We start from the raw sequence: 25902 nt of genomic DNA, 5'->3' as shown, positions 1-25902 counted from the left end.
CTACCCTTTATTGCACAGAGAGGATTTACTTCCCCAACATTTTCAGGGCTGCTGCTGCACATCTAGGCTTAGTATCTAATACAATGGGTACAATATTGTGTAGACAAGTACACAACAATACAGCATATATTTTTCTTAAAACTTTTTCATGAGGATGAAAGATGAATAAACAAAACAAAAAAAGAGAACTGAACAGAGCAAAGTTTTTTGCCTTACAGTTCTAGAAGCAAAGTAAGAAAAATCAGTGAATCCTTATTAATGCTGGTGTTTTATAAATCTAGGTAATCACCTTATTCCTCCCATCCTAAAGTTAATAAAATAAGGTCTTCATGCAATGTATTTTAAAACAAAAATACTTTCTTATCAACAGAAAGAATTGTTTCACTTAAAATGAAAAATGAATTGCTTAGATCATTTATCCAGTAGACATTGCAAGTGCAATCTTCCTGATTATCTCTTCAATAAATCTTAATTTCAGAAGAAAACTGCTATTACAAAGATTTCCTTTTAGCAATAAGGGGAGGAAAAAGGATGACGGAGTCCTTATTTCATAAATCATATTGCAGAACATATACCAAACTCAAAAAGAATGTTTTGAGAAAGATCTTACTAACCTTGTTTAAGATGGATGCATCCTTTTAAGACATTAGTGTATCCAATAATATATTTTGTGGTTTGCCCTTATGTGTTTAATCATAAGTATCAATGGAGCTACTTTTAAAAGCAAAGTTCCTTTACTTCTGCAGAAGTAAAAAAATCACATTTTAAATCTGAAAAAAACAACGCTCTCAACAGATTGTAGTTCACGTTTTGAAGCCTCGAGGTTAGGTTACTGCCCTGCCTTATATTCCTTTGTTACCATGTTCCCAAAAATCTTAGTGTAAGAACCAGGCTGTGCAAAATTGTGCCATTAAAAGTATACCTCTCAAATGGCCCCTGTTTGGAGGGTTATCCCTCATTTTAGTCCCAAAATTCCCTACATCCTACTCTAACTTATCATGCCCTCACTTTTGTAGTTGAAAATGATTTATATCAGAAATAAAGAATCATGAAACTAAGAATATAGAGAGAGTTATTTACACTACAGATATGAATTGCTCAGTACTTTAAGTTTCCAGTATGAATAGATTTTTTTTGTTTCCCTCACTCTAGGCCATTCTTTCACATTGTATCTCACATTGGCTAATTGAAAGGCATGGCTAGAATCTTAATGCTTAGGGAGCTAGATCCTGGGATGCATCCAAACTGCTTGGCACATCAAGGCAGCAGGGAGTATTTACAAAATAATTATCTTTGTACCACTTTAAAATGATATGGAGTATTCAATAATAACAAGCAATCAGAAGCCAGTGAAGCTACTTTGAGCTTGATTCTGCTTCAACACTGGTGTAACAGCTCCGATTTAATTGGTATTAATCCTGATTTTCCCTCATGTAATGAAGCTCAAATTCAGGCCTCTGTTGTCCAGGATGGTGTCTGTAGGATGAGCAATGGGAAGCCACAATCAATACTGAAACCTGAAAGAGTGACATGTACAAATTGTTGGAAAGCCTCAGCAGGGAAGATCACTTCCTTGTGAAACACCGAGGTTTCCTTAGGAAAGTCAATTCAATATAGCAACAGAACCTCACTAATACACACACCTCATAAACCTCACACAGTCTGTCTTCGCCTCACAGAAAATGTTTAACATTACTAAGGCATCAATATTTTTACAAAAACATACTATGCAATATTTACTCCTATAGGAAGTGTTATAATATACAATTAAACCTGAACTATGATTGTCAAAATAAATTAACAAAGGCTATGTAGTAATGCAATACACTTGCCTTTTTATTATGTCCATTCATTGACTTACTTATTGGTTTGTAAATTTATGTTGGTTCTCGCCCTCAGTGAATGTTTTTTATTTAAAATCTATTGATTAATAATTTACAGTACATAAACCAATAATCACCATGTACAATAAAATATCTACGTTTTCAGGCAACTGCTTGTTTTAATTCACTACCCCAAAATTTCACCAAAGACAGCACTTACCAGCTCGGGCCCCAGTCCTGCAAATGATTCTTCATGAGCAGACACTTGCCCCCATGCAGAGTCACTTGCAAGATTAGTCATGTCCTGCAAATATAATCCATGTGCACAAACCCTTGTACCTATGTGGAGGAGCCCCACTGACTTTAGTGATAATCTGTGGTACTCTCCTACAGATCCAATTGTAGGATCAGAACCTAAGAGAGACAAGACAAATGGATACAAGACCAGACACAGCAATGGGAAGAGTGAGCAAGAAGAGATTCTTTTTGAGGAGAATGGGCTTCTAGACTAAGTGGGCAATAAGGGGAAAGTGAAGAAAGGGGTGCCACGTAAAAGTGCTAGAGAATCACAGATCATTACTAACACTGAACAAGGAACTTTATTAGAAAAAAGGAAATGCTGTTATCCGTAAAATAGCTCTATCTATGTCTTTCCACCTTACTGTAGAGCTTCTGTCTACAACCCTCTCCCAGCCCTTCCTCTTCTTGCCTGGCTTTTTGCAACTATATTAACATGGTCTAAATCTGGCTGATCCAGTCTTTTAACAGGAAAATCCTTTGGGAGGAATTCGACATTTGGGGGAGAAGGAAAAAGCCCTCTATTAGGGCTTTTAGTTTTTGTTTTGTTTTGTTTTGAATTGCTGGCTGGGCGAAGCTAGTTGAAATGGTAGAATATGTCCTGGGGAGATGCATTAATTGGCATATGAGGCACTCAGTGGTGCATAATAAATTTATTTTCACATGGCTCTGCAATTTATTGTATGGCTGTGCAATTTATCACATGGATATAACCTCCACATATGTAGTATGCCTGTGTACATGCATAGAAACACACATGCTTCCTTATCTTGCAATCCTGACTGATTTCATTGCTTCTTAGTTCCCATATAAATCTGTGGAGATTTTTGATGGGTCTATACATTCTAATCTATCCCACCATGATCATCCATTAACAATACCAACAATCCTCAATTTTAGCCCCTAAACTTTCAAATAGCTGCATGGGATTTAGAAACACAACACCCATTGACTTTTATAGGCTTATTGAGACTCTATTGTGTGTAAATCTTTGGAAATTTAGGTGGAACAGTTAAACATTAATGACTAGGCATGAGTAAATTGAACAATTCAACTAATAATACTACAATGACCCTTCAGAATTTAAAAAAAAAATTAAAGTTTTTTTTTCTCTAAAAAAATAACTTAAGGATTTTCTCTTCCTTTCTCAGTATTTTCCTGTTTGATCTCCTGTCAGCCCTGAGAAATAATTCCCACAGAAACATTCTTTGCAGTATTTGTGCTCATATAAATACATATTTAAGACTCAGTAAATACTGGGGGTGATATTTGTGTTGTTTATTCAATAAACTGCAACAAATCCTTTATAGCTATTACAGTCTGCTGCTTAAGTGTATATTATTGTAGTATAAACTGAGTTCCAGATGATATGCACATCTTGAACTCTGAGAGGCCAGCAGAAATGAGGCAGGAACTGAAACTGTTGAGGTGATTCTCACAACTCGAAAGTTCACATTAATGATAAAGTCTATACTGGACATAGAAGGGGAAGAACTGGAAGGAGTGTAGTACTAATTGGCAATCTATTTATAAAACCAGTAAGGTTTGATAATGAAAAAGGCACTCTGAAAATACTTTGAGGAAGAAGCACTCAATACTGTATATAGAAAACAAAAGAGAAACTTCAACAAGGTGAAAAAACCTCCACTATGGGGGTGGAGAGAACAAGACAGACAGTTCCAGGGCTAGTTATCAAGGAGCCAGAAATCAAGGATTCTGAAATCAAGGGAGATTTGAACTTTCCTGTGTGACACATACATCCAAATAGGGATCATGTAAGTGAGTCATAGGTATGTAGAAGCCAACATAATGATCCATAAAACTGAGAATCTAACCAGAGGAAAAGCCATCTAGAGATACAGATGACTTAAATTTCTGGAAAATGCTGCTCCACCTTTTTCTCTGCCTTCCCACAGCCTCCTTTTCCTCTGTGTCTGTGCACTATACACTTCAGTTGTGCTTAACTCCTGGGGGACCCTCATCTTGCCAAGGAGAGAAAGGGTTCTTTTTTCCTCCATCTGTGAATGTACATTGTGTGAGCTCTCCAATTCACTGAGGTTTGTAGTCTATCTTCTGTGGACCTCCATAGGTGAGGTGTAGGACGGCTGCTGTGAACCCTCAACACAGGAGGTACATGTATGGCAATCCAGGTGAGAATGACATCAGCGCCTCTATTTCGGCTGCTTCAGGAAGAACCTGGGCCAAGCCCAAGTAGCTGAGATAGTAGGAAGGAACAGAAAGAGAGAAGAATGGGAGAATGAGGAGCAGGAGAAAGCATCTGAGAGAGGGAATGTGTTGCTCGTAGTCCTCTCTCTGATCTTTCCTCCAACACCCAAATTTACCTAACATGCTCTTTATGAGTTCATTTTCTTCTTTGACAGGGATATTGGCCTAGTGCAGATGTGCTATATCTGAATATTTAAAAGGCTTTTGATACAGTCCCACATGTCATTCTCATAAGCAAACTAGGGAAAAGGGGTCTACATCAGTGGCTCTCAACCTTTCCAGGAGTACCCCTTTCAGGAGTCTGATTTGTCTTGTGTACCCCAAGTTTCACCCCACTTAAAAATTACTTGGTTACAAAATCAGATATAAAAATACAAAAGTATCTCGCAGCACACTATTACTGAAAAATTGCTTACTTTCTCATTTTTATCCTGTAATTATAAAATAAATCAATTGGAATATAAATATTATATTTGCATTTCAGTCTATAGTATATAGAGAAGTATAAACAAGTCATTGTATGAAATTTTATTTTTTACTGACTTGGCTAGTGCTTTTTATGTAGCCTGTTGTAAAACTAGGCAAATACCTAGATAATTTGTACACCCTGGAAGACCTCTGTGTACGCCAGTGATACATGTTTGAGAACCACTGGTCTAGATTAAATTACTATAAGGTGGGTGTACAACTGATTGAGAGACCCAAGAGTGATTATCAATGGTTCACTGTCAAATTAGGGGGACACATCTAGTGGGGTCCTGCAATGGTCTTTCCTGGGTCTGGTATTATTCAATATTTTCATTAATGACTTGAATAATGGAGTGGAAAGTATGTTTATAAATTTGGTACAGAACACCAAGCAGGGAGGGGTTGCAAGCACTTTGGAAGACAGGATTAGAATTCAAAGTGATCTTGACGAATTGGTCTGAAATCTACAAGATGAAATTAAATGAAGACAAGAGACAAGGTCTATGCTTAGGAAGAAAAAAATCAAATGCACAACTACAAAATGGAGAATAACTGTCTCGTAGTAGCACTGCTGAAAAAGATCTGGGGTCCCATGGATCACTAAATGAATATGAGTCAATAGTGGTATGCCATTGAGAAAAAGGCTAATATGATTCTGGGGTGTATTAACAGGACTGTCATATGTAAGACACAGGCCATAATTGTCCCACTCTACTCAGCACTGGTGAGGCCTCCACTGGATACTGTATCCAGTTCTGGCCGCCACACTTTCAGAAATATGTGGAAAAATTGGAGAGAGTCCAGAGGAGAGCAACAAAAATTATTAAAGGCTTAGAAAACATGACCTATGAGGAAAGGTTAAAAATACTGGGCATGTTTAGTCTTGAAAAAAAGAAGACTAAGTGGGGGACCTGATAACACTCTTAAAATAAGTTAAGGGTAGTTATAAAGAGGATGGGGATCAACTTTTCTCCATGTCCACTGAAGACAGGACAAGAAGTAATGGGCTTAATCTGCAGCAAGGAAGATTTAGGTTAGATATTAGGAAAAACTTTCTAACGCTAGGGATAGTTGAGCACTGGAATAGGCTTCTGCAGGAGATTGTGGAATCCCCATCTTTGGAGGTTTTTAAGAACAGGTTAGACAACAGCTGTCAGCGATTGTTTAGATGTATTTGGTCCTGCCTCATCACAGAAGATTGGACTAGATGACCTCTTGAGGTCCTTTCAGCCCAACATTTCTATGATTCTGTTATTCTGACACAATAGTTCACTCTGAAGGGAGGTGGTTAGACATCTCTCTTCATGGTTTGAGCCATGGCATGTGATGCCACATACTTTCCTGCAGCTGAGAGTAAATCAAAAGCCAGTAGCAATCTCTGGACTACATGATGACAACAATTGGGGAGGAGGTTGAGCAGGTGCATATGTGTCTCTAGTATCTTTCTGTATAGTACTGGTGAGAACACATAGGAAATCTATAAAATACCTAAATACATAAAAGCTTCTGGGTTCACGGAAGCTCCATACATGGAAGGGAACATAGAAAAGAACAAAAGGCAGAAAGAACTCATTTATGGGTAAACTAAATTTGTACCTAACTTGGATAAATTCTAGACAGAAAAATGACTCTTGTATGTATGCATTTGAAATATGTAAACACCAAACAGAGAGGAGAGCCATTACAATTAAGAGTACCAGTTTGTTCCCAGTGCTCTGCTCTCTTCTCTGGCTTCATGCTGAACTTCACATGTAATTCAAGGTTTTGATTCTCTTCAAAGCCTTACACTGGCCCAACTTACCTGCAGGATTGACTCATCTGCATGAACATGACCTCCCAAAATCACTATGTCCCACTGAAACAGTGGGACTGTCAGCCTCAAGGATGAAATTTGCGTGTGTGCAGAGGAGAGAGAGCTTTCTTGGTGACCAGCCCATGAATCTGGAACTCATTCCTGGAAGAGATCAGGACAATTACAAACCACACCATCTTCAGAGCAAAATGCAAATCCTACTTCTTTGGTCCAGCCTTCCCACAAAAATACTGCATTGGCAGAAGATTTTAAAATATTCATAAGCAAAATACACACAACAAACAAATGTTAAAGAAAATCCAGTCCCTGCTGACTGTAGGCAAGAAGGAGTCAGAAAAACATTGTGTGTGGTGGTTGTAAGTGTTTATAAGTTTGGGAGATGCTCAGTTATCTCACTAATGATGATTGTTTAAGAACCAAGGCAGAGAGCTGGACAGGAAAACAAATGTAGTTGAATAGTAGAAAAGATTCACAACTCAGTAGTGAAGTCTATTAGACTTTTTGGTGTTTATTGTCTATATCCCCAAGCATGCAATTTGCTGCACCTGCACAGAGACTCACTGAATGGGGTTCTGCATAAGCACAACAGTGAGCCTGCACAGAGTGAACTGCAGGATTTGGAGTCATAGAATCTATGGGACAGGTCACTTTTACCCAGTGCTCTGCGGTTGTTATAGTTCACTGAGTAAATCCATATAGCCACTTTTTAATATGTAATTATTTCTCCCATACATTTCTTTGTGTCAGTAAATCTACTTTCCATATGCAAATAACTGCCATCAATTTTTTGGTGAAAACAGTTTTTGAATTTCCATAGTAATAGCCACAGACTCACACATACAAGTAACTTAATTCAGGTGAGTATAAAGTTATTTGTGTCAGCTTCAGTGGGCCTGCTCATGTGATTAAAATTACACATGTATGATTGGGCCCCATGTCTGTATTTCAGTAATCTTCTCTGTCTTTATTTTCCAGTATAACCATGTTTAATAACAGCTTTGGATTATACAAGCACAAAACATTTCAAGAGGTAAACCTCTTTATATTATTCATGTATTTATTTTTAAATAGTCACCTAACTTTAAAGCAGCCAAACTTCTTCTTCTATTTTTTAATAAAAAGTCTGATTAACAATATTGCTTCTGGACTGCGATCTTTTCTGTCACATTTCATTGTGAAACAAATCTTTACAAATGGGTTATAAACAAAAAGGATTTATACCAGAAGTGCCTACACAACCTTAACTATAGGTATGCACACCTATGTTCTAATTGATACAGATGGATAGCCACAAAAAGATTGCTTTAGCTCCACAGAAATCACTTAAAAAAACAGCGCAGCTTATATATCAACTATATTATTTCTCCTTAAAATTGATTTCTACAGTGTAACATTTCATTTTTATTTGCATGCAGTTTGTTTCTCACTGATTAAATAATTTCCCAAATTACCTTGATTCTGTCATCTCTGTTTATAGCTAAGCATAACAACCAAATTGTTTTTGCTCTATTTACATATTTAATGCAGTGCAATATCTTATTCCATAAGAAGTAACAAATATGGCTTTATTTTAATACCCTTTCAAAGTATCTAACAATGATTAATCCTGTATAAGTTTCTACATTCAAAAACAGGATCAACTGTATCAATGAAGCATTTTCTAGCTAGTTTAAATATGCTGATATTTATATCTCTGCCCTTTCAGTTTTTAAAGCAAACGGTAATCATTTACTCTTCAAATTCATTATTTACATGTAGGATTTCTGTTTTGCTAAGGAAAAGGTGGGAGCCTTTGAGACTCAAATATGTACCTGAATTTTTTGTGTGTCTTGGCAAATCCTCCCTAGATTCAGTGCTACGCTTTGGTGAAGAGGATTCTGGAGTGCCTTTGGGAAGCATAGGTGTTTCGACAGATGGCATTGGAAAACAAGAGACATACTTTGGAGATAGAAATGACAGAGAAAAGACAAATAAAGACAAAGAGTTGTAGATCTGGGTGAGGATACTGAAAGATATATAGAATGATAGGAGACGCTAAATGCTTTGTCTATGGTGCCAATGTACCTAGAACTCATTACAATCCCACAGGCTAAACTGGCTAAGTTAAAGCAGGAGAACAACCATTTTCATACTAGGGGTATATGAACTTGTTTTACTAAAATAAGGTTCCCTCCTTTCCACCACCCTCAAACCTTCACCCATTTTTAGAACCAACATTTACCTTAACCATTTTTGAGGTTCTGAAATGTTCTGATGAGTTCTCTTTTTCCCCATTGGTATGTCTAGCTGCTTTTCTACGTTCTGTCTAGGGGCTGGATGCTGTGATTTGCTTAGACTCCTTGAAGACTTAAGGCCATAAGGGACCATCATGATCATCTAGTCTGACCTCCTGTACGCTGCAGGGCACAGAACCTGAACTACCAAGTCCTGTATTAAGCTCATTACCCCTGGCTAAGTTCAGAGGCCATGAACACACAAATAAAATGAAACTTTATTTCCTGGCCCTACTCACAAGACCTGGGCAGAGTTCCAAAAAGGAATACATTTATCCCATGACAGGAGTTAGTGCTGACTCAAGTGGCTACTGTTATTTCTGGAAGGGATTGAACACCCTCCAGTCCCATTGTCTTTAATAATTTCATTTGTTTTTATGTTCTCCCATTGTTTGTTTGTGTGACCATGTGCAAATATATAGGATGAAACTTTACTCAGTATCTATGGTGGTAACTTGAAAGTTCTGATTGTGGTAATTTTGTTATTTTGGCATTTTTGCACAGATCTATTCACTTTAAGATTAGCTGCAAAAAAAAAATTATTTTTTTGGTATTTTAGACTTTTTGAGTTCCACTGCGTTGTTCTGCTTATAGTTTGTTACAATGTACCTTTCTTATTCTTTTTATCCCCAGTCTAACTACATTGCTGAGTTGAGGGTTTGAGGTCTCTTTAATTTTTTTCATCAGTACTAAGAATAAATAGGGTCAATTTGATATTTTCAGCTGCAAGAGTCCAAAGGTGAGAATTAAAACCCACTGTGCTAGAGACAAGAGATTCAGTGAACTCTAACCTTCCTTCAGGCAGAGGAAACTACACTCATGATCATCAAGCAGATTAACAAGAAATCTGATTGAGTCTGGAAGACTATTGCTGCAGTGGATTACAAGTCTGATCTCCTTTTTTTCCTGAATAAATAAGCTCCAGGGCTAGGACAATGGTACAGAAAAATCAGATAGCATCACTGGCTATGAAGACAAAGTGTGTCTATGTAGCAGACCCAATAAAATGAAGATGAAGACATCTACTGAATATAATTATAAAATATAGTATTGTATATAATATTTATAGTAATATTTTTATTTTATATTATTAATAATCTATTATAATATATAATCTTTATCCAACTCTTTGTCGGTCTTGTCTATTTAGACTGTATGATCTTTGGGATGGGCCAGTCTCTTACTAAATGCATGTATAGTGGCACAATGGGGCCCCGATCTCAGTTGGAGCTTGTAATGTGCCACAAATAATTAATTAAAATTACACCATGTGAAAATAAAATCATTGCACCATATAAACATTTGCTAGTTACTGGATGTACCAACCAAGGGTTAAAGATTTCAAGTCATTTATGGAGTGTGGAATTTCTGAGCCTGAACATAGAGGAAGGCGTTGTACAAGTGGAAAGAGAATGCAGGATAATATAGTTTGCAGATAAAAGAGATTTAGGATGCTGATAATCTAATTGTTTGATCTTCAAGACAAGAAGAGTATTCTGGAGTTACTTGTGAAAATAAGATTTTATGTAGAAACCTGGGGATTCTCACCACTTGGACTGTTTCACCCCAGACTGTACGTGCTATTGCTTCTAAAACAGAGCAGACCTTTCAGAATGAGAAAATAGATACTGTTCAGATACATCCAGGCTCTGTTGAATGCCTCTTTTCCCCCCTCTGGTTTATTGTATCCAAGAGGCATAACAAGAGTTGGGAAGGGGAGAAAGCACAGCTCACTGTACATATGCATAGGACTGTGTACCTGTCCTAAGGTTACCTATTACCTGAAAAAATACAGTACAAATGCATTATCTGGAAAATGCACATTTCACTGATAATACTTACACCTACACCTCAACTGACTGCAACTTTCTCCCTCCTTATTGAATGCCTTTTGAATAAAATCAAGAAAAAGATTCTGGTGACACTGACTCTGTTCTGGAGCAAGATGATTGCTGAGATTGATAAACTGTAATCTGTTTAAAGCTTGTGATTTTTGTTTTTGCTGTGGCTGCAATTCTTTGCAGCAGAGAGCAGCTGGGATGTTTCCTGCCAGTAACCAGACATCTCATGCATGTTTCATAAATATGTCTTGCTACTGAAACAGAAAGTATTAAAACAGAGTTAGTGCAAGTTTGAAATGGTTTGCCCTTATAATTTTAAAGTAGCCTAGGATGAAATCCTGGCTCCACTGGAGTCAACACCAAAACTCCCAATGGTTTCAATAGGTCCAGGCCTTCACCCCTAATCTTTAACCATGATGTAAACCCTTTCCATTTAAAATCAAAGTAGTTGTGGGTGAAACAAAATATTTCATGTCTATTTTGTTACATTAATCTAATTTTAAAATGGCCAAACTGTTGTCTTGTCATTCATTTAGAAAGTGCCCCCAAGGACTGGACTTTATATGTCAAATTTAAACCTAGATTAAATGTTTATGGTCAATTTATAACCCAAAGAAGATAGGGTTTATAATGGAAGTTCTGGAACAACTTAACTTGAACCATGTCATTAATGTTGCTGTAATACTGTTATATAGCAGAAATATTCTTAATATAATACAGCAGCCCTCAGTAATGGAAGCATGTTTTAAAAAGGATAAATTCAATAATCCTAGCAGACAAGTCAGCTATATAACATTAACAGAAAATCCTTCCTAATATGAGTATTGTTTCCTACTTTATTAAGCAATTCACAAACTATGGCAGAGAATTAAGAAATGCATATACACATGTATTCCGTTTAACTTGTATTGTTGTAGACTTTTCACTCTATTTTGTACGCTAAGTAAATCTTACTTTATTTAAGATAACTCGGATTTATGATTTTTCCAGAGGATAATTAGTGTGTGCCACTTCCAAGAGAGAAGAAAAATGAACTCCTGACTTCTGTGAGATGTGAAAGCGTGGTGTCAGAGACACCAGCTCAAGCAGCCAGTCAAAGGACCAAGGGCTCCATTTCAAATGGTGCTGCTGCTATCTTGGTTTATAGACAGGTTAGAGCATCGAGAGTGTTTGGAAGGCTAGATTTTCAAGCATACAGGAACAATGAGAGGCAATATTAAGCATACCAAGAAATAGAGTTATTTCATGAAGAGCACGTAGAGTAATATCACCTTCCCAGCACCCAGCTCAAGTAACTGGGCTGAGCACTGAAGAACCGAACTGGCAGAAATGGAGAAGGACTCTTTCCTTCAAGGCAACAGAATGGCTGCAGATCTGTTCACAAACAGCAATGGTGTGACTGTAGTAACCTTTGTGGCCCTGCAGCTGGAAAGTGTGGAAGGGTTTGTGCAGTGGCTGATTATGTAGTCTTATCCCACTTCCAACTCCAAACTGTGCAGAAGAAGTGCATATCCACAAATCCTGTCTGCCCCTTGCACAGCATAATTGGTTCTGCTACAAACATTTGTTTTCCAGCATTGATTCTGCTGCAAGAAGACCCTCCACACTCCTGGCGCAGGGAGCACTATGTGCCCCTATAGACTACTAGAGGCAAGAGATCTGCAGTGCTCACTTGTATGTCACCAGATTAATATGCAACATAGCACCTGATTTCCAAAATATTCAGAGGAACCATTTTGTGCTCACAGTTGCATATTGATCAGTGGCCTTTTACCCATCATAACACATGTTTCCTTCTTGTTTGTGCTCTCATTTGCAGTATGTAAACAATTTCCCGGCGCACCATCTTCTCTGCAGGCAAGCAAAGACTGGCTTTTAGACTGCATCTTTAGTTCCCTCAGTCTCAGCTTCCTCTTTTAGTTTTCAGCATTCTACATGCTCCAACCTGGCCATAAACTGAGATATCAGCTGCACTACTTAAAATGGAGCCCTTGGTCCTTTGACTGACTGATTGAACTGGTGCCTCTCAGACTATCTTTCTACATCTCAGAAGTCAGAAATTCATTTTCCTTCTGTCTTGGAAATGGCACACAGTAATTATCCCATGGAAAAATCATAAATCCAAGTCATTTTAAATAAAGCAAGGTTTACTTAGCATACAAAATAGAGAGAAAAATCCAGAATGATACAATCAAACAGAATAAATGTACCTGAGTCTAGAGACTACACAAAAACTGAACTTGCCAGGCTTAAATCTGTCAGTGTGAAAATATGAAATGGTACCTATAGAAAATATCTATAAAACACCTCTCTCAGGTCCCCTGGACCTGGTGAAGCTGCCTGCTTGCCTGCCCAATGTCCTTGTGTCTGTGTGATCTGTCTGTCTCAAGGCAATCAGATCATGTCTTATTAGGGTTGCCAACCCTCCAGGATTGGCCTGAGGTCTCCCGGAATCTGCATCGATCTCCTGGTGACTATTGAAAGCAATCCAAGAGATTTTAAATAGGCTATTTTAAGAAAATGAGATTATGTCATGCTGGGGAAAAAAAATCTCTCAAAATAGATTCAGTCAGAGTTGGCAATCCTATGTCTTATAGATACCAGAGTGAAATCCTGCCCCATTGAAGTCAATGGCAACACCCCAAGTGTTTTTGTTCTTCCTCTTTTTGCTCCAATTTCTTTCTGGCTGGTCCAAAGGGTTTATTTTATACATTATGAGCCTAATCCAAAACCCACTGAAACTGGTGGGAGTCTTTCTATTAATTGATTTGGGCTTTTGATCAGACCCCATATCACTCTCCACAAAATAAGTTTGGAGCAAGTAAAACTCCAAAAACTGTTGACAAGTCATAGCCCATATCACTGCCTCACATTTGTCAAGCCTACTTTAGTGATCATAAAAGAAAGAAGAACATAAGCCTATTTTTCCTTTTGCAAGTGCCTTTTTAAAACAAATCTGTTTTTGTGAGAGTCTTTTCCCCCATATATTTGGTGTTGACTTTGCTTTCTAATAAGAAATCATTAATTCTAAAAAACTTCAACCAACAGAATGAGATTACAGTTTCAGCAATTCCAATTGTTGAATATTTTGCTTTTGTCCAGGGCATGATTTTTTTCTGCAGATTTTTTTGCAAAGAAGATCAATTTTCACAATGTTCATTGTTTAGATGCCAGCTAGTGTTTAATATTCAGTCAGCCATTTATTGCAATTCCTGGAAAGCTTTACGTTGATCAGTTTGCTTTCTTGCCTATTTAGAAAGTTGGTGTCAAAACTGTCATGACAGTTTGATGGGGAAGGTGCCATCTCTCTAACACAAAAGCAGCCAGTGGTCCTAACATGCCAGAAAATCAGGAAATAGCATAATCCAGCATGAGAAATGCTACTGAGAAGCAGAAGATGTATGAGTGAAGACTTCCCAGCCTAGTAAGGAGAAACTCCAGCTATCTAAGTGAGGAGGGGATGAAAGAATAAAGACTGAAGACAAGAAAAATGGAGACTTCAGGATACATATCTATACACTTTTATGTACTGCTGTCATTGAGCTCTCCTCATTTTCAATGGATGCAACACACAAGTAAAATCCATCCAATTGTCAATGTTGACATTCATGTGCAAAAACATTTTCCTGTGCCACTAATTTACAGTGCATGAATTTATTATACGTTAGATGTACATTTTACAGATTCCCATCCTTGTCTCTGTCCCTTCACACTCCCTGTCTTGGGTATAACAAATCTCTTCCTTTTAGGCTTCCAAAAGGCAACTCTTCTTTCTCACCCAGACATCTACAATCAAAGGGCATGTAGGTACCTGCATATGTATTGCAGTTAAGTTAAAGATGGAATAGTCCCAGCAAATCAAATCCATTCTTCCTCAGTATTTCCTCAGTAGTGCAACCTTTTCCTTTTTTGGAACAGTCTCACTTCAAGAATCACATTTTTATTCTCTTCCCCATTCTCCTTTTCATTATAAATTCAGTAGGAGTATTAAACTGTAAAACAGGTTAAAAGCCATATTTTGTATTCAGATATACATAATTGCCCTGGGTTCATGTATGTATAACCGATTCATGTTTTAGAATAAATAACTATTGAAGGTATGCCATAATTCATAAAGAACCAATGATTTATATGGACCAAAATTTAATATTTATTTTCAAGATAAATCATTAACACATTTTTAATTTTTATTTATTTCACACTTTTCCAAGAATGCAAAATTGGCATTACTATTGAGAAATTTTGTACCTGAGTCACCAGTCCTTCTCCAAAAATTAGTCACTCACATCTTTCACAGTTTTTGTTTTTAAGAAATAACCTCAATCAGTAGGAATATTGCACTCTTTTCTTTCCCGTGACTTAATTCTCACTGCATTCTAATTGGACAAAACCAGACGAACAACAGTTGTATCTAGTTATTGTGCATGGATTGAGGTGGCTTTTGAATTTGTCAAATATGAATACAAACTGACAGATGTAAGCAGACCCCCATTGTACTAGTGCTAGAGAAGGTGGGGTGCTTACACCTCCAGTAATTGGCTGCTGCTGTGGAACAAAGCACAGGCTACAGCTACTCTGGGACTTCCCTAACTTGCACTTCTGCTGTTATAGCCCCTATATATGGTTCCATCAGCTGAAAATCAGTGATCAACTCCAGCCATACCTATTTCTGCCTACTCTGTCCCTTCCATCCTCTGGCCTGCCCTTTCTTCTAGAATAGCCCATGCACTGGGGCTTCCACAGTGTCAGTGCACAGTTGGCTCTACACTGCGAGGAGTGTGCAGTCTGCACAGGAGGGAATTAACTGGTGGATCCTCCACCACTTTGAGCACAGCTGGAATAAAATGGCTTCAGTTCAGGGGTGAATTTTCCCTAAGGTCCCAACTCACAGAACTTATGCACTAGCTCAGATGTTACATGGGAACAATAGCTGAACCAAATTCTTCTCTTAGTTACTCTAATGAAATTCCATAGTCTATAATGACATTTCACTGGTGTGAGGGAAGAATTTTGCCCTCTGTGTTTGGAACTACGATAAAAATCAATACGTTTTCTTCAATACTAATAATGTTTCTGCTGCTGGACTCAGCAAAAAAAGGATCAAGACTTGTTACCAGTACTGAGAAAACCTGAATTTCATTCCAGTTTTAAATAGTGAAGTCCAAATTCTCCACTCAGTTACACCGGTGCCACCCCATTAAATTCCAGGGGGAGGCACCAGTATAACAGAGGGGAGAATGAATGAAGTAATGTATTCTCATTACCTTCCCAGCAGTTTGTTTCATTTGCCTGCAGTAAGAAAACTAAAATTAGAAAGCATTTCATGTTCACAGTTTGCTTGCAATATGAAAAAATAAGCCTATAAATTTGTCTTTCAATGTGTTATGCATTGTGCAGTTCTACTAAAAAGAAAGTTAGCTATATATTAGCGTGATGAACTGTAAATGTCATAGTGTACTATTTTGTCCAGAGTAATTCAGATTAATGTGCCTAGAAATATTACTTGAGGTGTCTAATTTGTAAACCGTTGTCAATACAGATGTATTCTTCCAAAAGAATTGTATTCCTATTTTACTTTATGATGCATGCTCTTTTAGGTGTTTATAAAACATCCTCTGCTAGTCTTAAAACGCTAGTGCAGTTGGTATTTCTTTCTGCGGTCAGTGCACACCAGCATTGAGCCAATTCCACTTGCATGTGGGTGTCAGGCAATGCAGCTGTTTGGGTGCAACTGTTCCCATCCTATCTCACGAATCCCTCAGCTCTCAGTCTGCATTACCCAAAGCGGTTGTAGCAGACAAACTCCTGATTCTTTGTGTCTGAAAAGCAAAAAGAAGGAATGAATTATCCCAGGAATCCAAAGGAGATAAAATAAGAAATAAGAAATGCAGATGATTGCCCTCAGACCTCTGAACAATCAGTAAGATGGTTTCAGAAGATCCTGCTGTTGGGAGTTTCAGCCTTAATATTATCTCTGAAAGAAACAGTCCCATCAGTACAGAATCCTAAAGAATAGGTAAAAAGAAAAGGAATACTTGTGGCACCTTAGAGCCTAACAAATTTATCTGAGCACAAGCTAAGGGTGCCACAAGTACTCCTTTTCTTTTTGTGAATACAGACTAACACGGCTGCTACTCTGAAAAGAATAGGTAGGAAACCCTAAAGAAATATAAGCCTCCAACTTTTAATTTAGCTTCTATCAAAGCATTTGAGTAAGTGAGAGTACAAGCCAAAGCTTTTACCCAGCCTTCCACTCCTAAAATAACAGACTATCAAGTTGATTCTCTACTCAAGGAATTTTCAGTTCATGGATTATTCACCTGGTTCACAAAGGCGAAGACGAATGCTAAATCTGCTTATTATTGCTTGTATTTTTTTTGTCCTGTTTGTATAGTAGAAAGATACATTTGTGACTTCCCAACACTGTAAGTTCTGTGCAAATAAAATTATACTGGTTTCCATATCTAGCCAGTCATAGTGATGTGGTTGACTGAAGATGGAAGTTACATTGAATGTAAAAAAGATCTACAGTAGAACCTCAGAGTTACGAACACCAGAGTTACAAACTGACCAGTCAACCATACACCTCACTTGGAACTGGAAATACACAATCAAGTAGCAGCAGAGACAAAAGAAAAAAAGAAAGAAGAAGCAAATACAGTTCTGTACTGTGTTAAACGTAAACTACTAAAAAAAAAAAATAGGAAGCAGCATTTTTCTTCCACATAGTAAAGTTTCAAAGATGAATTAAATCAATGTTCAGTTATAAACTTTTGAAAGAACAACCATAACATTTTGTTCAGAGTTACAAACATTCCATTCTGAGGGTCCACTGTACTGTGTTTTTGAAAATTGACATGCTTTCCAAAAGTAACCATGAAATCCAGCTTCCTACTGGCTGATGTCATTGCATCATTATTACTAAGGAAGACTTAGGCACACTAATTAAAAGGCAAAGTGCCTCCAAGCTTGCAGTGTTAGAATTAACATGCATTTTGGGAAGACATGGAGGTATCTGGAGACAGAAACCCTTATATTTCTTCAAGATTGGAGGATGAGATTAAACAATTTGGATTTCACTAGAACTTCTCATGGCTAAATGTTGATGACAAAAATACTTCTAAAGAAATTTTGGTTAATCATTTTTCATAATCAAAGGCTAGACATAAAACAAACCTTGGATTTTGTTAAGGAAAAGTTAGCACGTGTGACTCCATTTTGGTTTGGGGCCCACCATTGTCTAAAAGCAAGCACATCATGCGCCAGGAGGAGTGTTCCTTAGATACTGCATTCCTGTGAAAATCCTCCTCCTTGTCTCCAGCCTGCCTTGACTCCCGGTATCTGTTCTTTGTCAGTCCCTAAACTTCCTATCTCCTGGCCTTTGATGTGAGGCCTCCCATCCTGATAATAAAAGTTACTGATGCATGGCTTTAGGACCATGCTGCGTAATTAACATACTAGTTTAGCACGAGGAATGCACCAAGCAGGGATAGGTGGTAGACAAGAAAAGAGTTTGTTTATTGGCTAAGGTTTCCGATGCACGAGGGCAACATGCTTTGCTAAGAGGTATATAACCTTTGTATAATCTGTATTCGGGGTCCCCTCCTGGCTAGCAGGGGGGCACCATGCTCGAGCGTAATAAACTTGGTGTTTTTTGGGAACTCTGCAGTTGTGGACTTCGTTTATGTGCCTCAGCCTAGATTTGAACTGTGCGTGACCTATTAGGTATAATTCGTTCATTTGTGTGCATGTCCTACCAGATATAATTCGCAGCAGTTGTGTGCGTGTCCTATCAGGTATAATTGATACAAACTGTTTCAAAAAAATTACTGAATAGAAAGCTTTTTCTCAAGAGTAATATATGAATAAACTGTGGCCTCCTCCAGTGAGGTGAGTGAATGGCTTCTTTTTTTGTGTTCTCTGAGGCCTGGTCTACACTACATGGTTAGGTCGATGAAAGGCAGCTTACGTCAACTCACCTATAGATGTGTCTTCACTTAAATTTGGCTTCTGCCAACACAAGTGCCCTGCTATGCCAACTTAATAACACCACCTCCCTGAGCAGCATAGAGTCATGGTCAATGAAGATAGGTCGAGACAGTTATAGTGTAGATACTGCATTAATTACATCAACTGCTGCTGGCCTCCAGGAGCTGTCACACAATGCCCTGTGCAGGCAGACCACTTATCCAGCCGTACAAACGTCAACATCTATGAGCAAATTGCTCAAGGGATGAAGGAGAAAGGCTACAAGATGGACCAGCAACAGTGCTTTGTGAAAGCCAAGGAGCTGCGGCAGGCATACCTGAAGGCCAGGGAGGCCAACAATTGATTCAGTGCTGAGCCGCAGACCTGCTGCTTTTATAAAGAGCTGCAAGCCATCCTTGGCAAAGACCCCACCAGCACCCCCAAAAGCACCCTTGATACTTCTGAGGAGCCCGAGTCACAGGCTTCTGTCATGAACAACTAGGAGGAGGAAGAGGAAGAGGAGTATGAGAGATGGGTGACCAGGGGATCTAGCTGTGCAATGAGCCAGGACATGTTTTTTGACTCCACCACAGTCCAACCAGTCAAGCACAGACAAGACTGATGCAGGGGAAGGAACCTTTGGTAATTGTGCCATTTGCTGTGGAAATTACAGTGATGGAACCGCCAAAGTAGCAGGACACATCTGTTGATTTATTCTTTTACTTGTGCTAGAAGTAGTCATGGAACAACATAGAGAAGTACAATTGCTATCTACTTTTCATTCCCTCCTAGAGTTAGGCAGAGGGTGCCATGCAGAGCAGTTTGTTTATGTGCACTGGGATGTCCCGTGAATCCTCTGTAGAGATCTCTGTGAGGGGTGATTATCCCACATTCTCCCTACAAGGTTAATGCAGGTCAGATGGGCACAATTAACCCATTAGGCAGCTGATTAAGGAGGCTCAGCTGGACAGGAATAGGCAGGGCCTATACAGCCCAGGAGCTTAAAGCAGAAGAGGCTGCTGGGAAAATGCTCCCAGGAGAAAGAGAGGAGTGAGTGGGCACTACAGGCTGCAGTCACTCCCTGGGAAGAAGAAGAAGAAGGCGGCGGCGGCTTTTGGGAACTGGTAGAGTTAGGAAGAAAAGGGGAACCAGTAGTAGGAAAAAGCCCAGGGATAGAGCAGTGAGGCCTGGGCTGAGGGTCCCTGGGCTGGAACCCAGAGTAGAGAGTAGGCCCAGGTTCCCCTACCAGTCACTGGGTGAGTGGCATCGAGGCAGTGAGCAAGAGGACTGCCTCGAACTATTGAGAGTTAAACTCCCCCAGATGCAGGGGGAACGCTGACAGTGACATAGCCGGAGGGCTGATCCATGGAGAAGACATGGTAGTTCCTGAGGCTGCGAGAGGAGCTACAGGCAGATGGAGTGACAGCTTGCAAAGTGCAGACAGGGAGGGAGTTGGCCTCAAACTAATCCCCAGAGTAGCAGAAGGAGGTGCCAGTCCAGCAGAGAGTGGTGCACACCGTGACAATCTCAATGAAACTTTCATGGAGGTACTCTGTAATCCTCTGCCAAAGGTTTTTGGGGAGGGCTGCCTTATTTCTTCCACCATGGTAGGACACTTTCCCATGCCACTCAGCGATTACTACTGCAGGCACTATTGCAGTACACAGGCCTGGGTGGCATCAGGATGCCAGCAGCAGCTGTGCTCTCTCTGCCTCTGTTACTTTCGGGAGTGAGATATCAGCTAAAATCACCACCACCTATGGAAAACAGTGCTAGTATTAAAAAAACACAGAGTACTTGTGGAACCTTAGAGACTAACAAATTTATTTGGGCATAAGCTTTCATGGGCTAAAACTTACTTCATCGGATGCATGCAGTGGAAAATACAGTAGGAAGACATCTATACACAGAGAACATGAAAAAATGGGTGTTGCCATACCAACCAAATAAATTTGTTAGTCTCTAAGGTGCCACAAGTACTCCTCATTTTTTTTTTGCTGATACAGACTAACACAGCTGCCACTCTGAGTGCTAGTATTCAGTTCCATTGCCCTGTTACCATGCCAGTAAGCTATTCTCCCCTCATTCCCACAACCCCCCCCCCGCCCAGCCATACTCAACATGGCTGGTGCTGTGACCGGCTCTGTGCTGTATCAATCCCAAGCAGAAGTGAGAATGTAGTGTTTACAACTTTTGGGGAGCCAGGGTGCGGGGTTAAGTATCTTAAGTTTCGATTTACATTGTGAATACATTGACAATGGTACTTCTGTGTGTTGTATCTGCAGCTGCTGCCATTGCAGCCTTCAGGGTCTCCCGCTCCTCACCTACAGAACACCCAAGCCAGATAAGAAGGAAAAAGAGGACTCAGGATAACGTGCTCCATGAGATCCTGCAAGTCAGTACTGCATCAGAGAATGAGCACAAGGCTTGGAAGATCACCCTTGCAGACAACATGGAGAAGGATACAATGGAGAGGAGAAAGGCACAGGAAAAAGAGAGGGACGTGCAGCAGGAGATGCTTGCGCTTCTCAGACAACAGAGATGCTGCAGACTGTAGTAGACATGCCGGTTCAACAATCCTGTGCTTGCCTCGCTCTATAGCCCATAAAGAATTCAATACCGGGGCCTCCCTATGCCACTCCTCAACATTCCACATGGCATCAGGGGTCAGTACATTGTGCTTACCACTCCACCCGGGGGGACATTAAAGACAATCACAGCTTCACATACCCTGCCCTCTGATAGCCATAGTGGGTGCATGTGTACCTGAAATGGAAATGACTGTTCTTTCCCCTTCATAAATTCTGTTCCCTTAATTCATTAAGTTCTAAAAAAATTGAATTGCCTGGTTCATGTTACAGAAAACAATTCTATATTTTAGAAAATAATTCACCTTTATTAGTTCACAACGTAAGCTTGCTGGTGCTGAGCAGGGCTGACACCTACCAATTTCTTGTTACTTCGCTTTCACAGAACCTATAACATCATTCGCAAATAATATTAATATGTGCACTGACAATGTTATATTCCTACATACAAAGCAATCACTACAAGATTCATATTGGACTGCAAAAGAGCAAGGCAAGGAAGAGTACATTACAGCAACACACACTATTCTGGCTCACAATTCAAATGTTTTCTCAAAGCCTCTCTCAGTTGTATAGCTCTGCATTGAGATCTTCTAATAGCCCTTGTGTCTGGCTGTTGAAATTCACCAGATAGCAATTTCACTTCTGCCCTCCGCCCCAGTGGAAACGTTTCCCCTTTTTCTTCACAGATATTTTGCAGAACACAGCAGACAGCTATAGCCATTGAGATATTTTTCTCACTGAGGTCCAATCTTGTAAGTAAATAACACCAGTGACCCTTCAAATGACCAAAGTCGCATTCAACTGTCATTCTGCACCTGTTGTGTCTGTAGTTGAAGCACTCGCTGGTGCTGTTGAGGTGGCCAGTGTATAGCTTTGTGAGCCAAGGGAGCAAGGGGTAGGCTGGGTCTCCCAGGATCACTATTGGCATTTCAACATTCCCGATGGTAATCCACCAGTCAGGAAAGAAAGGCCTTGTTCTTAAAGATACATGCATCATGCACCTTCAATGACCAGCCCACACTGATGTCAGTAAAGTGTCTAGTGCTTGCATGACCATAGAAAAGTAGTCCTTTCTGTTGATGTACTCTGGAAAAGTGGTCTGATGATAAATAGAGATATGCATGCCATCTTTTGCCCCACCACAGTTCCGGAACCCCATTTCTGCAAAACCATTCACTATGCCCTGCGTATTTCCCAGAGTCCACAATCTGCATAGCAGGATGTGATTAATAGCCCTGCACACTTGCATGACAACTGTTTCTCTGGTGGATTTCCAAATTGATTCCCAACTGACCAGTAGCAACTCTGTGTTGCAAGTTTCCACAGTGCAATCGTCACTTGCTTCTCAGCTGTCAGCGTAGCTCTCATTTTGGTGTCACTGTTCTGGAGGGCTCGAGCAAGTTCGGCACAGAGATCTAGAAATGTGGCCCTGTGCATTTGGAAGTTCTACATCCACTGCTTATCATCCCAAACCTGTATGACAATTGAATCCCACCAGTCAGTGCTTACTTCTCAAGCCCAGAACTGGCCCAGAATTGTCATGTTCCCCACGGCTCCTCTTGTGGCTCTGCAAATACTGCAGGATCATGTGCCCTGTGCTTGCTATGTTCATGACAATAGTGCAGGGCTGTGTAGGCTCCATGTTACTGTCAGAGAAGGTGGACAGCAAGGAGGGACATGTGGATTTGTGGGGATTTTGTAAAGAAGGCACAAAATATTATGGAATGCAGATGAAATTATGGGATGGAGAAGACTGCATTATGGGAAACTGACCCCATGCTCCCAATCACCCCTGCATCACTTGTTTCAGCCACATCAAGCATTGCACAAACTTCCTAAAAGACCCTGCACTGGGTGGTGGCAAGTTGCACAGTGGGATAACCACCAGCGTGCGCTGCACTCTGCATCGATACAAGGGCTCCTGGTGAGGAGACACACCACCGACACAAGGAACCAAGCATGCACATGTACAAGTGCTGTAATTACTGTGGCGGTTGGGTGTCGATGTAACTTAGGTGAACATAATTTTGTAGTGTAGACATGGCCTTAGACCTAGTAAGCATCAGTTCCCACTGTCCTAGGGCAAGTGTCTTCTGGTTCACTCAGTTGCCCTGAAAGTGATGGCAGGCCTATCATTGAGAAGGAGAAATGACGACTCCCTGCCCAACTGAAAATACGTCTGATTTTGTAAGGTGTCTGTCATTGCGCTTTATAGACAAGTTTCAAGAATCTCTGTAACACACCCCTCAACCGCTGTCTCTCTGAGAAAGTACTACAGTCCAGTCAGAATTAAACACAGCATTCAGCTTTATAGGTTATTATACAGCTTTGCTACCAAGCCACCTAATTTTAAGATAAGACAGAGCTGGGAAACAGATCTGAAATATACTTTGTCAGATGCCATTTGGGAAGAAATCCTATGCAAAATTGAAGTATTTTCTTTCAGTACCAGGCACAGATTAATTCATTTTAATTTTCCACAGGGTGTTTTTTGTTTTGTTTTGAGTTTTTTTATATTCATGATGAAACTGCATAAAATAAATCCCTCTTATTTGTTATACTATAAATAGAATCACAGGTTAATACATGAATCCCATACATTTTGCGATATTATTTCAGATGCAAAATTTTTGGAAATATGTAACTTTTATCTTAGATGGACAGAATTAATTTAAAGCTTGATCACCCTGCTGTTTATCAGGATCACTGGAAGAGGAGATAAAGAATTATTGTACTAACAGAATGCTGGTAGTGGCAGACATATTGCTCTTGGCTCAAAGAATAATAGACAAATCCTTGCTGTGCAGCTCATTAACAATCCCCACAGGCCAGGTCTACATTGATAATTCTAAACATTCACCGCCACCACAAACACTAGTTCAACTCCATCAGTGTTATCAGCTATCTAGTATAGGACTGCCAGCTGCCAACAGTGTTTTTAAGACCATGTTTCTGATTCCTGCTTTGAGCAAAATTACGTGACATGTTAAAAAAAAAAATGGGCCAGTGACCCACGTTCTCTGTAATCTGTGTGGCCGCATAACAGCCTATTTAGTGCCACGCAGGCACTCAGGGAACCTGCCCGACTGGGACCTGCCACGGCTGGGGAAGGGTGACCTGAACCTGCTGTGGCCAGGGGCACCCCTCCTCCGGCCACAACTCAGCCCCAGACCTGTGCAGCTAGGGGAGGGGCTGCCTGAACTTGCTGTAGCTAGGGTGGCCCTCCTCTGGCCAAAACCCAGCACCAGCCCAGACCTGCCAGGGGAGGGACACCTATCTTGCAGCCCCAGCCGCGGAGCTGCTGCGGCCGGAGGAGGGGCGCTTCTCGCCCCAGCCCAGGTGCTGCTGCGGGGAGAGAAAGCTGGGGGGAGTCCTCTCTCCTTGCCCTAGCCCCAGAGCACCCTCCTGCACCCCAAGCCCATCATCTCCAGCCCCACCCCAGAGCGCGCACCCCGAGCTGAAGCCCTCACACCCCTGTACCCCAACCCTCTGCCCCAGCCCTGAGCCCCTTCCCACACTCCAAACCCCTCAATCCCACCCCCAGCACATGAATTTTGTAATATGCACCAATATGGAGGTGATGTGTCAGACATCACCTCCATATTGGTGCACATAACAAAATTCATTCTGCACATGTGTGGGAAAAATTAGAGGGAACACTGCCAGGGACCTATCTATATGAGGGTTCTCAACATTACTATGACTGGTGCACCTTAACTGGTTTTGCAACTATGGCGAGTTTCTAGAAATTTTCCCTAGGGTAGGCAGTGTCTTAGGCCATGTCATACATACCGTACTGCAGCGGTCCAGCTTTATTGATACAGCTGCACCGCTGCAGTGTATGTGGAGAAGACACCTTAAAAAATCACCTCTGCAAGTGGCATGAGTTATGTCGGCAGGAGAAGCTCTCCCCTCTCATTGGCCCTGGTGTTAAGCAAAGTGGTGATCCTGAGTTGACTCTGACAAGCTGCTGTATACTATTCCCTAAGGAACAATGTTTGTAAGAGTTCTGTAAGTGGTCAGTGGCACAGGGGCTGAGCACTCCGGAGGGAAGCTGAGAGAACTCAGGGGTTGGTGTATGTCTATCCTTAACAACCTGTACAGAGAGGGCAAGGCCTGCGAAGATCTGGAAAGTGCCTGTGTTGCCAGTGGATGGTGGGTTTAGGGAGCTGATCCACAGCAGACACAGGGAAGGCTCTCTCATGCTAAGGGCAGGTGACAGTGAGATGCTTCCTGGGTACCCCTGAGAGGCATGACAGGGAATTGGATGAGCCACACAGTAATCATCTCTTCCACTCTTTGGTGCACAAATACTAGACTTACCAGTGAAAGTATGTAGAAACTGTTGGCTTCCAATTCATTTGCTTAGTAAAACTCCATTACTAAAGACATCAGCTGAAAATACAGACAAGGACATATAAGCCAGATGCCTTCAGACTAGCAGAGTCTAGAAATACAGATAGTACTTATAAAGGCAATATCGCCTTTAACAATTATTTCTTGATAATATATTGCTCTTGGCTCCAAGAATAATAGGAAAATCCTCACTGTGCTGCTGATTAACAAGCACCTCAGGCCAGGTCTACACTAAATCCTCCAGGG

General features: G+C 40.3%; 1 long non-coding RNA gene across 7 annotated transcripts in view; it reads right to left on the bottom strand.

Annotated features, from left to right (window-relative positions):
• LOC119565404 overlaps positions 1–25702 on the bottom strand; it is a 55920-nt gene extending 30218 nt beyond the window's left edge. For 2 of the 7 annotated variants that reach the window (XR_005224035.2, XR_006289021.1), the window contains exons 1-3: positions 14553–16792; positions 6616–6768; positions 615–4335 (exon numbers count right to left, since the gene is read on the bottom strand). This is a non-coding gene — a long non-coding RNA (uncharacterized LOC119565404). Of the gene's footprint in view, positions 1–614; positions 4336–6615; positions 6769–8438; positions 8566–14552; positions 16801–21602; positions 23804–25623 lie in introns of those variants that run through there. The other 5 variants (XR_006289024.1, XR_006289022.1, XR_006289023.1 and 2 more) reach the window with 5 other exon arrangements.
• Positions 25703–25902: the final 200 nt, after the last annotated feature.

Source organism: Chelonia mydas, chromosome 2 (assembly GCF_015237465.2).
Source record: "Chelonia mydas isolate rCheMyd1 chromosome 2, rCheMyd1.pri.v2, whole genome shotgun sequence".
Classification (NCBI taxonomy): domain Eukaryota; kingdom Metazoa; phylum Chordata; order Testudines; family Cheloniidae; genus Chelonia; species Chelonia mydas.
The sequence above is the reverse complement of the archived record's forward strand: the minus strand, read 5'-3'. Positions and strand labels throughout refer to the sequence as shown.